Below are 14,053 nucleotides of genomic sequence, written 5' to 3' on the forward strand. Positions count from 1 at the left end.
GTGGCAATCAAAAAGATACCATGTGAGGACAGGTGACCCCCGGACAGAAGATGCCTCAAGCTGTGCTGAGCATTCTCATTATGCCTGACCTTCCAGATCAATATTCACCAGATGCTACTTATACAAAAATCACAGTGGACCTTGCAGCTAGAGGACCATCTATAGAAGAAGCTGTAATTCCATATCACAGCTTCTCCTTTTTTGACCACCATTGCCAGCCATGTAGGAAAGAGATGCTGGAAACCTTACTAGGCTTCTCTCTGGTTATCCTTTTAGTTATGAGTAAAAATCTTCCTTCAGATTTTAAAATAATGTTTTTATTAATTCTAAAAAAATTCCAGATGTGTTTACAATTTGTCATGATTATATAAGTTCCCCTTTCAAATTCTTCCCCTCACTCACGTTCATATTCTCTTTTCTAAAATTATTTGTCTGCTTGCTTATTTGTTTATTAACCCTTTGAGTACATTTGATGTTGTCCATATGTGTGTGGGTCTATTGTCATCCACCAGGGTATGGGAAATATAATAGTGGCTACACCTTTAGCAGACATTAACTGCCCGTAGGTCCTCTGACAGGGGTGTAACCTTGGTATCTCTCTTCCCTCCATATTAAGTTTTTAACTGTTTTGATCCTATGCACATAACTAAAGCTACTGTGGGTTTGTATGTACAAGAGCGATGCTATGTCTAGAGAGCAGCATTTTCCATCCTCTTGCCTTCACATGTTTTTCAATCTTTCTTCTACCATGTTCTCTGAGCCTCAAAGGTAGTGATATAGATGCCCCATCAATGGGTGAGCACTCACAGTCCCTTAGGCATTTTATTTCCATTGTTTTATATGTATCGGTGTTTTATCTGCATGTATATCTGTGTACCACATGCATACAGTACCCTCAAGGCCAGAAGAAGATATGTGATCCCCTGGGACTGGGGTTACATGGTTGTGATCTGCCATATGGGTGCTGGAGATTGAACCTAGATGCCCCTTGGCTTTTAATCTCTGAGTTATCACTCCAGCCGCCACCGTCATTTATTTCCAGCTTCAATAGTAATAAATCTCTACCTCAGCCACTACTCACCACCACATAAAGTTTCTCTGGTGAATGTTGGCAGCAGCACAAACCTACAAATGTAAATAGTTAGAGGGATGTTTAATGATAGTTCCATTTAGGAAAACAAGGTAAATCAGTTCTTTCCAAGCATGGGTTTTATCTGTATATAATTCCATTTTTACAGTCCTAAAATATGTAACTATGTATTTTTGTTCAGTTCTTCCATCTATGAATCATGGACAGATCATTTTTCTCTCTAACTCTGATTCCTGAACAGAAAAGGGAGACTCACTGAGTTCTTGCCATTTTTTTGCTTTGTCTTGGTAGTTAAATGTCATCTCTGTACCATATCCCAACACTAATACCTCCTCTTGCACACTTCCATCATCCCTGTAGCTTATCCCTCCCACAAAGCCTCTTCTTGCATACTCCCATCATCCCTGCAGTACATCCCACCCCCAGTGCCTTCTCGTATACATTTCCATACATAAGAGATATCTTTTATTCCACATAACACACACAAACAGTAGTGTGATGCATATCTCAAATGGGGCAAAATGTACAAGCTGATATATCTCTTTGGGTGATACAAATATGTATGTAATAGTTTCTCCCTACCATGCACACTGCCTCATCTATATCTGTGCACAAACATGCAAGCTACCACAAATACCACCATGCACAGAGAACTAGCAAACTCTACTGAGTTAGTTCTTCTGTTAGCAATTTTTTTTCACTGTCTTTTCACCAGGATTGAGCAAAATCCTAGAATGAAAATGAGGAAGATGGGGAATCATCTGACTTGACTTAAGAGGGGTACTGAATGCTCACAGTGGCTTTCCTTCTCTCCTGCTCTAGCAATCTATCACTAAAGACAGCCTCAGCAACTTGGAGCAGTTTATACCTTATATTCGGATGCCAACAGAACATATAACTTTTTGATCCTCTTAAATAAGCACAGAAGGAAACAAAAAAGTGAGGAGAAATGGGAGAAATGAATCGCATAGCCGTGTCAGCTAACATCTGAAACAGTGAAGCTGTGCTATATCTCCATCACAAGTGTGATAGCTTCTTTGTTTGCATCTACCTAAAAAGTTGGTAGCAGACATTTAAGTAATGAAAGGGTCTTCAGAAAGACTATTTTGTTATAGCAAATTGACCCATGGTTAGGCCAACTCTATAAAAGTCATAAACACTCTAAAAAGACAACAAAAATTAGATTATAAAATAATAGGCGCAACACACTGGACCGCAGTGCCCAAGGGCTAACAAGATAACCTTTTTTCCTTACCTAAAATCATTTCCATCCAGTGAGCGAACACACAGCAATAAGACTATTTCTTTGTTCTAGAGAGCCATTAGGAGACAATGGGTGATGTCTTTCCAGTCCTCTTTGTGTTTAAGAAGGATTTTTGCTTCTTCACATTTTGTCCTGGTATATCTTCAGCAGGTATTTACAAAAAAAGAAAGCCTGTTGGCCTCAAAACTTCCCTGCAATTGCTATTCAATCCTAAATGAGCTGTCTTTGCAGATAATCAGCTCTGGCATTTTGCTTTCCTACAGTTTTTCTTGACTAAAGTTAGTGCAGCTCCTAATGCTCCCATGTAGAGGAAGCAGGATCCTCTTCTAACCTCCTTGGACAGGTTCTAGCAGGTTTACAGTTGCAGTGGGAACAATCTAAATAGTTTTGTAAGCAATATTATTGGTTTCTGGGAAATGCATTGTCTTTCCCCTTATGCCTTTAGTTATCATGAATAAAAGTGTCAGAGGTCAAACCATGCACAGGGTGGTTCTGGTTGAACACGAAGCAGGTGGTTAAGCTGTCAGAGATTTGGCAAGTCTTCTTGGCTAGTCTCCTTTACCAGTCATTTCAGAAGGCCCTCACTTATCTCTGCTCTGCTTTCTGTCTCACCGTTTCTTTGAGGGTGACTAAGAACAGTTGTGACCAGATAAGGTTGCTGTCTACATGGTCCTCAACCTCAAATGAGGATTAAAAAGAGAAAGAGGAGAAAGAAACAATAATGTCTGCCAATCGGAGGTGCTACAAATAAGTTGCATGGAAGCAGCTGAACCCAGGCTGCAGAGATTCAATTTAGAAATAAGAGCACTCAGAAATATGTTGAGTAGTTTCCCAGAGCCATAAATTGTTTTCTCCAGAATGAAATTGTTTGAGCTCTTAGCCATGGCTGCTTTGGTCCCCTTAGCTAGCACAGAAAGTCTTTTAAATATGTTACAAGGGCAAATTGGCATATGCTATACACCTCTACTGACTTTTAAATATCAGAATCACTTCCACAAGACCAGTTACATTTCAAGCCAAAGCTTTTATGCAAACACTTCAGAATGTGTGAGTTTAGTGTGGCAAGCATAATGCAATCACTTCATTTGAGAATAGCAATGTAAATCCCTCCCCTTTAAAATGTGTGCTTTATGCACAGAGGGTTCCCATGAATGTTTGTGAAAGGCTTGGTTTCTGAGCACTAACTTATTGAAGAGCAGGCAATTGGAGTCTTGTTGCTTTGTGGCATTTGTAACTCAATCAGAACTCTAAAATGAGGGGCCAGGGAGATGGCTCGGTCCTTTCTGCACAAGCATGAGGCCTGAGTTTGGATTTCCCCAGTCATGGTGGCTCATGACTGTAATTCAAGTGCTTGGTGTATGATCACAGGTGGACCTAGGAATTTTCTGGACAGATAGTCTAACCAATATGGTGAGCTCCTTCCTGGTTCTATCTCAAAAATTAAAAGGCCCTATCTCAAAAACGAAGGGAAACAAGAAATTACCACATATTTACCTCTGATCTACACACACTCACACACCTACAGGTGAGTGTATCTGTGCACACCCACTCTTACACTCACCAATGCGCATGCACACACACACATATATACAGAAAGAGAGAAAGATTTAAAAGTTCCAAATAAAGCAAAAACATTGAACACGGTTTCCTGTCCTGTGTATTAAAATAATACATTTACAGAAGATGATCACTACATACTAATAGTGGTCTCTGGGGGCAAAGCATCATGCTTTGTTTGCCAGTATAGCTCAGTGTTATGGTAGAATTACCCTTGTTACTCTAATGTCAGTGACTATGAAGTATACTTCTCTTAGATAAACTGAAACCCAGAGATACTAATGAAAATTTTCTAAACACCCACTCCTTCAAGATATAGGTAAAGAACTCTAAATTGCTCACTCTGTGTTTCTTACGTAGGCATGTTAAGACATTCCATAAATTGTTTTCACCATGTTAACACTCAAAGTCAACATTAAAATGTCTTGCCAGAATTATTTTTAGGAAAAGCTTAGTATAACTGACGAGAAAAAGGAAGGATTGTAGAAGCCAGAGGGGTCATAAGCATCACAGGAAAACCCACAGGATCAATTAACCTGGGCTCATAGGGGCTCACAGAGACTGAACCAAAAACCAGGGAGCCTGAATGGCACTGACCTCGTCACCCTGCATATATATCCCAGTTGCTTGCATGCTGGAAGGAACCAGTTAAAAATGAGCAATATAATATGAATGCTTCTCAAACTATATAAAAAACAACTGAAGAGAAAGGAATATTCCAAATTCCTTCTGTGAGGCTTGAATTACTTTGTTACCAAAACAAGATAATATGAGACATACAAAAGATCCATGTTCCTGATGAACACAGGACACAGAAATTTGAAGGTGGGTTATCCAGGTGAATGCCACGCCTTTCTACCATATAAAGCCGTGTTTAGTGAAACAGACATACATAATCATTTTATGTTCTATGATACATTTATTCCTCAAGACCTCATTTTTTCCCAGAATTGGAATAAATAACCATTTTAAGAAGAGACCACCATTTGCTCAGGTATTTTGATAAATTTGCTTGGGGTCTGAGCTAATAACTCTTTTTCAAGGCCAACAATTAAAGCCTACTTCTCATGCAAAGGAGTAGAGTGCTGGATTTCATACAGACCCCTTGGAGGCAGAGGAAAGATTAAGATGAGAGAGAATCACAGACTCAGAGCAAAAAGGATATTTGTAGCAGGTACTTGAAAGTGATATACTTTACAAAAATTGTGAATTTTTTTCTCAATTTCTTTTATAAATTATTCAATAAATACCATACTTCACACTAATGTCTTATATGGTAAGTTGTACTTATAGAGAATATAAAAGTGTGCTCAGAATTGATTTATATTTGATAGCAAAATCATAGTAGGACCATATTTAACACAAGCAAATAAAATTCAAAAAATATGGAGCAATACATATATACACAGAACTTGGTGGGATGTCCTCTACTTGAGATTTCCCGGGTGGAGGAAAACATGGGGTGGGAACCCGTGGGGAAAACCACAAAGATATAGACTGGCAAGTTGTCTGAGGTCATGGATGATGCAAAGAGTAAAAAAACATAGGAGGAATAGACAGAAAAGGCTAGAAAAACAAACTCAAATCAAAATTGTCATTTCAAAAGTGGAGTATATGCTCTGCCTTTCCAATAGTTTTAAAAGTATATTGCTCTATGAGTTTGGTTCCAGCCCTTCTAGAGGATTTACTTTGAATATATGCAAAGCAGAAAAGATATAAGATGACCATATCTGAGGCAAATAAAATTTCAGAACAGCTTCATCTGCTGAAAAGAAAAAAAAAACTTGAAAACACAAAAATCTCTTAAATATCAAGTCTTCATCAGTGCCCTCTTGTTGAAAAAGACAAAAACGTTGAATTCACAGAATCTCTTAACCAACACAAAAACAAACGTTTTCGGTTATCTCTGTTTTCTTGGCAGAGCTGATTGCCACCTGTTACATTCCCACAAAAGAAGTCCTGTTCCTGAGAAAAGTCACTAGTCACTGAAAAAAAGCTTCTGCCTATAGCATGAGGAAGAAACCATGTGGTTTAGTTGATAGACTAAATACGTGTTAATGCCAATCAACCCTTCCCTCCCACAAACTGCTGTTATTGCTAGTACATGCTGAATATGACTTTCTGCACAGGGGTGGAGAGCAGTCTCCTTCACCTTGCAGGATAGATGGGCAATTATGCATGTCCAATTCTGTAACATTCCTATAAAAGGTATCAAGATTGGTCTCATTATATTTCCATTATTCTTTAACAATTATTGAAACAAAGGACTACCTACCATTGATAGCTCAATGGACCTTGTGTCTCCTTCCTCTGAATTTGTAATGAATTGAATACGTTCTATATTCTCAACAAATCAATCGCCTATTCCCTAATCTACACACTATTGTTCACTTAAAAACAGATGAAACATTTTATTCTTCCGGGCAGGGTGTGATGACACATTGAATGAGTACAAGGTTTTTATGCAAATTATCCGTTGACCCCAGTGAAACAGAAAAATATCACTTAAAAACAGTGTTAAATTGGCCAAAAGATTATTATTTTTTCTCCCACCTTAAATTTAAAGCCCAAGATTATAAGCATACCTGTTTTCCTACATGCCACAAAAAGTTAGGGAAAAGCCCTTCCAGCTACCAGCCTGTCATAAAGAACCTCTTTGACTCTCTTTCCAAACATCTAGGGAAGTGATGTTAGTGCTCCTTCTCTGTGGCCTGCTACAGTGCTTCACAGCTGTGGTAACAGAATTTTGGGACCTGCAACTCACTGAAACTGGAGCCATGCACACATCCTCAGAGAAAGCGAGTGACAATGTAGGAGGGGTTCCTCCCACCCACGTTTCATTTTAAATTTCTCTAACTCGTGCTCAAATAATCTGGGTTTTAGAATCATTTTATTAATGCTTTAATAAAGAATTTAATCAGACCATACCAACTTTCTGGGATATCATTTGGTCAACCTGTCAGACCAGACATATCATGGTTAATTAAGTACTATGGGCTTTGCTTAAAACCCTAACACACTAAAAACAAAAAATACCATTCTGGGTTAGATTAACTGCCAACAGTGCGAGTAGGTGCCCCAAATAAATGGGAAACAAAAATGGAGATCTGGCATCTTATCAGATCCAAATTTATCTCACACTGGGAATAACACATTGAAAATAATGATAAAGGATCATCTTGAATGTTTGATTATCTATATGATCATTTATTAAATTTCCTTTATAAGTTTGCTTGAATTGCTATGACAAGACTTGGGAGTTTAAAGGGTATAAATAAATCCAGCGCTAAGTGGTAGTACTGTATTCAGGAAAATGTCATGCCTGTGGTTCACGGTATGGCAGCATTATTTCACCAGGCTTATCCAACCACAAATCCGGAAGACGTTCAGATAGAGCCTTACTTCTCAGTAGCAAAATGTCAATTCTCATTAGGTATATAATAAAGTATATTACAAGACCTTTTAAATCAGCAACTGTTTTGACATAACCTGATATCAGGATGAACAGCTGTTGCCAAGAAGTGACTCTTAAGGAAAATATAGATGCAATTAATCACCATTAGACAAGGAACATAAGAATTTTAATATTTAAGAAGCAGCAGACATAAATTCTCTCGATTTGTGAATAATTAGTTAATTGTTTCTTCCACAAATAAGCAAATATCTGAGTATTGTCATGCACGTTTTAATAACATGCTGTCAAATTTCTTCTTATAACATTCTATTTTATGAGTTCAATCATAAAATGTCCGTGAAAATGTTGGCAGATATTATACACATCACACCCAAGACAAATGATTTTTTTAAAAAATAACAGCTGAATATAAATGACATCAACTTCTGAAGCATAGTCTTTAAAAAAAATAGAAAGAAAAGAAAATCTTTCTTGATTAATTTCCTTAGCCCTGCATAGGCTCAATACACTTGCATAGATATAGCAAAAGTCATCTTAGCCTCACAAAGTATGAAGGCACAAGTCCCATGAAACAAAATAATATGAAGAACTAAAATTAAAAGGGAGAACAGGAAGCCATCACAAGTAACCATCATTCAATCATCTGCATCTGTCCATGTTAACTAGTACTTGCAATTGCTTTTTACGTGCCCGCATTACAAAAGTAAAAAGTTCTAATTATAAAAATACTGATCAATAAATTCTCTCAAACTTTTTTGGTTATCAATTGACACACACTTTCTCGTTGACATATGAGCTTTCATTCCTACTCAAGAGACAATCACACCCTCTAAGGCAGACTACTATTTATTCGGTAATTTTTGAAAGTGCCTAGTATGTGAGAATCTATGCTTAGCACTCCCATAAAATATATGAATAACTACTTTAATGTATCATTTTATGCATAAAGCTCTGTTTCACATTTTCAGTTTCTTAAAGAGAACCTAAAACACATTAATCTGATCTGCACAAATAGCAGTTGTTGAGATGAATATGCAATGTGTGAATTTATTCATTGTGAATAAGATGTGAAGAGTCCAGACCAATATCAACCTGACATTAAGAATGAAGACAAGCTGCACAGATCAAAAGAGAAGCAAGACATCCTTATCAACAAGAAGTACTGGTCTTCCCAAATAGCAACACCATACTGAGGAGATGGAGCTAATTGCCTTCATAAACATAAGGACAGCATAGAACTTGTTAAAGCTTGGATATGGAATGGTTGTCAAAGGCTCATATCATAAAGGGTTGCTTATCAGCCTGTGTTGAGAGGTGGCGGGATCTTTACCAACTGGAATCTAATAGAAGAAAATTAGGACATTGGATATATGCCTTGAAGGGGATATTGGGAACTCATCATTTCTTCTTCTCCTTCCTTCTTCCTCCTCCTCCACCTCCTCCTCCTTTTTCTTTTCCTTCTCCTCCTCTTTCTCTCTTCCTCCTCCTCATCTTTTACACCCTCCTTCTTCTCCACCAGCTCCTTACCAGCTGCCATCACCATGAAGTCTGAAGTCTTCTTTTCTTTTGAATAGACTTCTTCTCTTGTATACTCTGCTCCTATGATGTATTTTGTGACCACAGGGTCAAAGTGACGAAATGACTTTGAATCAAAGCTGAGCTTATGAGCCATGATAACCTTTTCTTAGTTTCAGTTTATTTTCTCTGATATTTTGTCCCAGAAATAGAAAACTGACTAGAATAATACTTGACAGGAGACAGCATACTAATTATGGCTGTTTTGTTTAGTCTTTTACATTTAGAGTGTCATTGTACATACAGCCAAAATCCCAATATTAGAAATTTAACTGAAATGAAAATCAACTGATAATTTCTGCAGTCATTGAGTAAGATTGGGTAAGATCTGTATTTCTTCCATAAGTGCTAATAACTCTTTTAAAAAAATCTTATTTTGGTGACCTGCCTGCGTGACATACTCATGAAAAAATAACACAAAAGTCATGGGAATAACGTATTTTTATCTAATAGAATTTAAAGTCCATTTCACAAAATGTAACCAATGGTTGACATTGCTCTGGTTGCCAAGAATCTGAGATTAGCTAGGCTATGGATCTAGAGGAAAACCCAATACTATTGATCTACTAAAGGGACATAGCAATAAAATGACTCCTAGTGACATTCTGCTATATCTATAGGTCAATTTTTCACTCATCCATCATCAGAAAACCTTCTCCATGAGGTGGTAACTAATTCAGATGGAACAATGGAAAGACAGTGAAAGACCTTTGAATGCTCCATCCTAAATGGAACATCTTCATAAATGTCTCCCCCTCAGAGCTCAGGGAGCTATGCAGAAAAGACAGAAAGACTGGAGGACCCAGCAAGGATGTAAGACACTGAATAAACAGTGCCTCCCAGATACAATAGTGCCGACACGTGGATGAGCTCACAGAGACTGTGGCAGCGTGGACAGGGATTGCATAGGACCAAGTGAAATGAGATCCCAGTGCTGAGTGGAGAAATGGACAGAAGTCCCATCCTTAACCCAGAAGCCATCTCCAATTGCCAACTAAATGAAAAATTAGTTTTCTCAAAAGAAGCCTCACTGGGTATACATCTCACTGGTATTTTGGTATATACTGGTTTATACTATGTATATACTGGTATATACTATGGTTTCTGATTCTGTGTTTTGATGGTGTGTGTGTGTTTCTCTCTTATGCTTTTTTTCTTATGTTTTTTTTTTCATTATATTATCTGCTTTTTTTTTCTTAAGAGAGAGAGAAAGAACGTCTGGAGTTGGAAGGGCAGGAAGTGGAGAGGATTTGGAGGAAGATGAAGGAGAGGGCACAGTCAGACTATACCGTATGAAAAAAATACCTTCCATAAAAAATGAAAATAAAATAACCACAATTAATATAACTTCAAATCTGGAACTATTGGACTCTCCTCGACCAAAGAAATTTGACTCACCCTTTCCTATATTTCAGTCAAACCCTTTCTTGTAGTGCATACACTCATGCTCAATTTGCCATGTAATGATCATCCAAAGGACCAAAGCCTTGTCTGTGTTACTGGACACCCACATCATATGGAACACATTTGAATGTTCTAAATAATAAGATGAAATTGAGTTTGAGTTTTTAATTATCACAATGGGAAATAAAATAAAATCAGTAGTGTGAATATTTATCTTATAAAATCAGTGGCAATATTTTAATATGGTGTTTTGTGTTGTATTTTAAAGATTAAAAACTGACTTTCAATCTTCCCTGCATAATTAGATCTCATCACGACACAGAACAAGCCATTCACACTCTCTAATCCTTATCAGTGACAGTCTCCCTAAGTTACTTTCCAGAGAGCCAGCTATGAAGCAAATTATATCAAAATGATGCATAGTAGAAGAGAAGACAATAACTTATAAAAGTGATTAAAATGATATTAAGGAACTCTAGATCTAACAGCAACTTGTCTGATAGGCCATGCGTTTTAATATTTAGTTTGTCATTAAAAATATATATGCCCTAGTTTGGTTTCTCTTGCTGGGACAAAAAGCCATTATCAAAAATCAAATTGAAGAAGAAATTGACCCTTTTAGCTTTCTGGTTATAATCCATCATCAAGTAAAACTGAAGCAGGGACTCCAGGTAGGTGCTTGACTTAAGTTCAACCACATTTCTTTTGTAGCCCAGTCCCACCTGACCAGGGAGGGCATCATACATAGTAGGCTGGGTCTTCCTACGACAGTTGTCGCATAAATGCCTCTTAGACACGGCCAAGAGAATCTGATATCTGATCGTGGTAGTTCTTCGGTTGAGGTTCCCTCTTCCTGGGACTCTAGGTTTGTGCCAAGGCGACAAAAATAAAAAATAAAAAAATAAAAATAAAAAAGAAACTAACCAGCACACTTGTCAATTATATCTTTGTTTTGACCCAAGCACTAATAATTTCTCTTTATTGCTTTAAGCTAAGAAAGTGCCCCCTTCTGTTGGCCTTTTGGAAAAATGCAGATGAATAAATTTGTACAGTGATTGGGGAAGGCATTACTCTATCTTTATAATTAATTTCACACTGAACACTCTGAGACATAATTCTACAATAGGTGATTTTATGCCTTCCTTGCTTCATGACATGAAGACGGAAATGCTGCCTGTATCTAATACAGCAATGAATATCAATGCCATGTGTGACATACCTTGTTACATATACAGGTATTTTTGTAATTCATAAAAATAATATATTGATATCTGAATATCTTTTGCCTAAATATGTGTTTTACCTAATATTTTCTGCATCTATTAATGAACTTTACTGAGAAGAATAATTTCAGGTGAAAATAATTGTTTCAAATTTTTTTTTTAAGTAGAGTCTGTAAAAAAAATAACAGTTCTGATTCTGACATCTTTGTCTTAAGAAAATCTGTTTTATGAAGTTATAATTTTTAGATTCTCTTTTATTCAGTATGTTACAGAGTACTGTCATAATCTATTTTTAAATTCAAGGTGTTTGATATTTGGCCAATGAGAACTTTTTCAGGAAAATTCCTGGGTTCTCCTGACAAGCAACTAATACCCAAGTATTTCCTCACCATCTAATAGTACGTTCGCTATGTCCCTGCCCTACCCTCAACATGCAGTAATCATTTTTCTTGTGGTTTTTGGATCTTTGGATAATTAACAACATTTTCCCTTCTCACCAGTTCTTGTTTGCTTCTGTTTTGGAGACAAACGCCCTGACCCAAAGCAAGCCAGAGAGGAAGGGATTAGTGGCCTTTCTCACTTCCACCCATCACTGAAGGAAGTCAGAGCAGAATATCAAGGCAGGAAATTGGAGGTAGGAATCATCAAAGAATGCTGCTTGCTGATTTGCCACCTAGCTTGTTCACTGACTCATGCTTAGCTAGCTTTCTCTCACAACCCGGGACCACTTGCATAAAGATAGTATTTCCCACAGTGCCTGGGCCCTCCTATGTCAATCAATAATAAAGACAAGCCTCCACAGACATGCCTACAGACCAATCTACTCTAGGTAGGCCCTCAGCTGGGGCTTTCCTCTCAGATGACTTTAGGCTCTCTCATGCTGGTAATTAAGGCTAATTGAGACATCACTTAACACCAAGTCACAGAATTTCCTATTATAATCTCTCCTTAAAATGTCAGCACTTTACCCATTTCACTTAGATCACAAGAATTTATTTTGAGTTAAGGTTTGTAAAATATGGAAAGTTGAGAGCCAGGTTTATTCCTTGGGCTATTGACGTCCATTTGTTCCAACACCATTTCTTAAAAACCACTGTACTTTATCTACTTTTGCTCATTTGCCAGAAAACTGACTTCAATTTAACTATGTACATTTAATAAGCTTTTGATTAAAATTACAATTTTAAGACTGTTATGTGTCAAACATGTATAAGTTACCTATTATTTACTTTGTAGACTGAAGGCAGAGGTAGCTTGTCTGTTTTGCAGGGCTGAGGATGAAATGCAGGACCTCATGGATGGGTAGATAAGTGTTTACCACTATGCTATATTCATAGCCTAAGACTGACTTTTATGGCCTTCAAATGCTTTATTTGTTACTCAAACAACTGAAATATTTTAAAAAGAAATGAATTGGCTGGGTGGTGATGGTACATGCCTTTAATCCCAGCACTTGGGAGGCAGAGCCAAGTAGGTCTCTGTAAGTATGAGGCCAGACTGGTCTACAAAGCTAGTTCCAGAAGAGCCAGTACAACAGAGAGAAACCCTTTCACAAACAAAAAAAAATTAATTACATCTTATGGATAAATGTTTAAAATGTTGAAAAATGGAGCTGAGAAACAAATCAGAGACGAAAAGCACTTACTGCTCTTGCAGAGATAAGGGTTCATTCCCCAGCACCCACATGGAGAATAACCAGATGAAACTCCAGTTCCATGGGATCTGGCCCTCCCCTCTGCCCTCCAAGGACATCAGGCAGGATTGCACTTGGAATACCACATACATAATTGCAAAACACTCACACGTGTAAATAAATCTTTTCTAAAATGTTGAAAATTGGCAATTAAATATATAAGCGAAGACAGCCATTATCAAAATGACAGAGTAAATTTTCCTAGACATGGGAATGAAAATGTCACATGAGCTGCACTTATATACTCAAAGAGTAGATTGTTTTTGAATATATAAATACGGTAAATGGCACTAATTTTAAGAAAACATAGTCAAACTTATTACAGTGCAAAACATGAAAAACAGTGATACCACCATATTGTGGTCAGGATTTAGTAAGTCCTGCATCCATTGTTTTAGGAAATAGAAAATGGGACTACCAAAGAGTTTGGGAATGCTTTATAAAAATAAACATGGCTTACCCCAGGGCCCAGAATTTCCACCCTTGGGGATTAAACTAGGAGGGAAACAGGAATATGCTCACGTGAAAACTTACACACAAATGCCGATAGTCTGTGTTCTCAGACTTTCTCATCAGTGTGATCAAAGAGCTGAGCAAAGCAGCCTAAGGGAGGGCCACAGTGTCTGCAATGTCAGTACATCATGGCAGAGAAGGCACAGGGAAAAGAACATGTCAAATCATGGCCTCCAAGAAGCAGCAGGAGTTTATAGGTTCAATATTCAGATATATGCAGGAAGGGAGGAGGACAACCACCAAGGTCACACTCTAGAAAACACTTTCCTCCAACCGTTGCTTCTTACCTAACTCTCCACCTCCTACTTTTCAACATCTC

This window comes from Microtus oregoni, unplaced genomic scaffold (assembly GCF_018167655.1).
Source record: "Microtus oregoni isolate MIOR12 unplaced genomic scaffold, Mior012 000001F_ref0000356, whole genome shotgun sequence".
Classification (NCBI taxonomy): Eukaryota; Metazoa; Chordata; class Mammalia; order Rodentia; family Cricetidae; genus Microtus; species Microtus oregoni.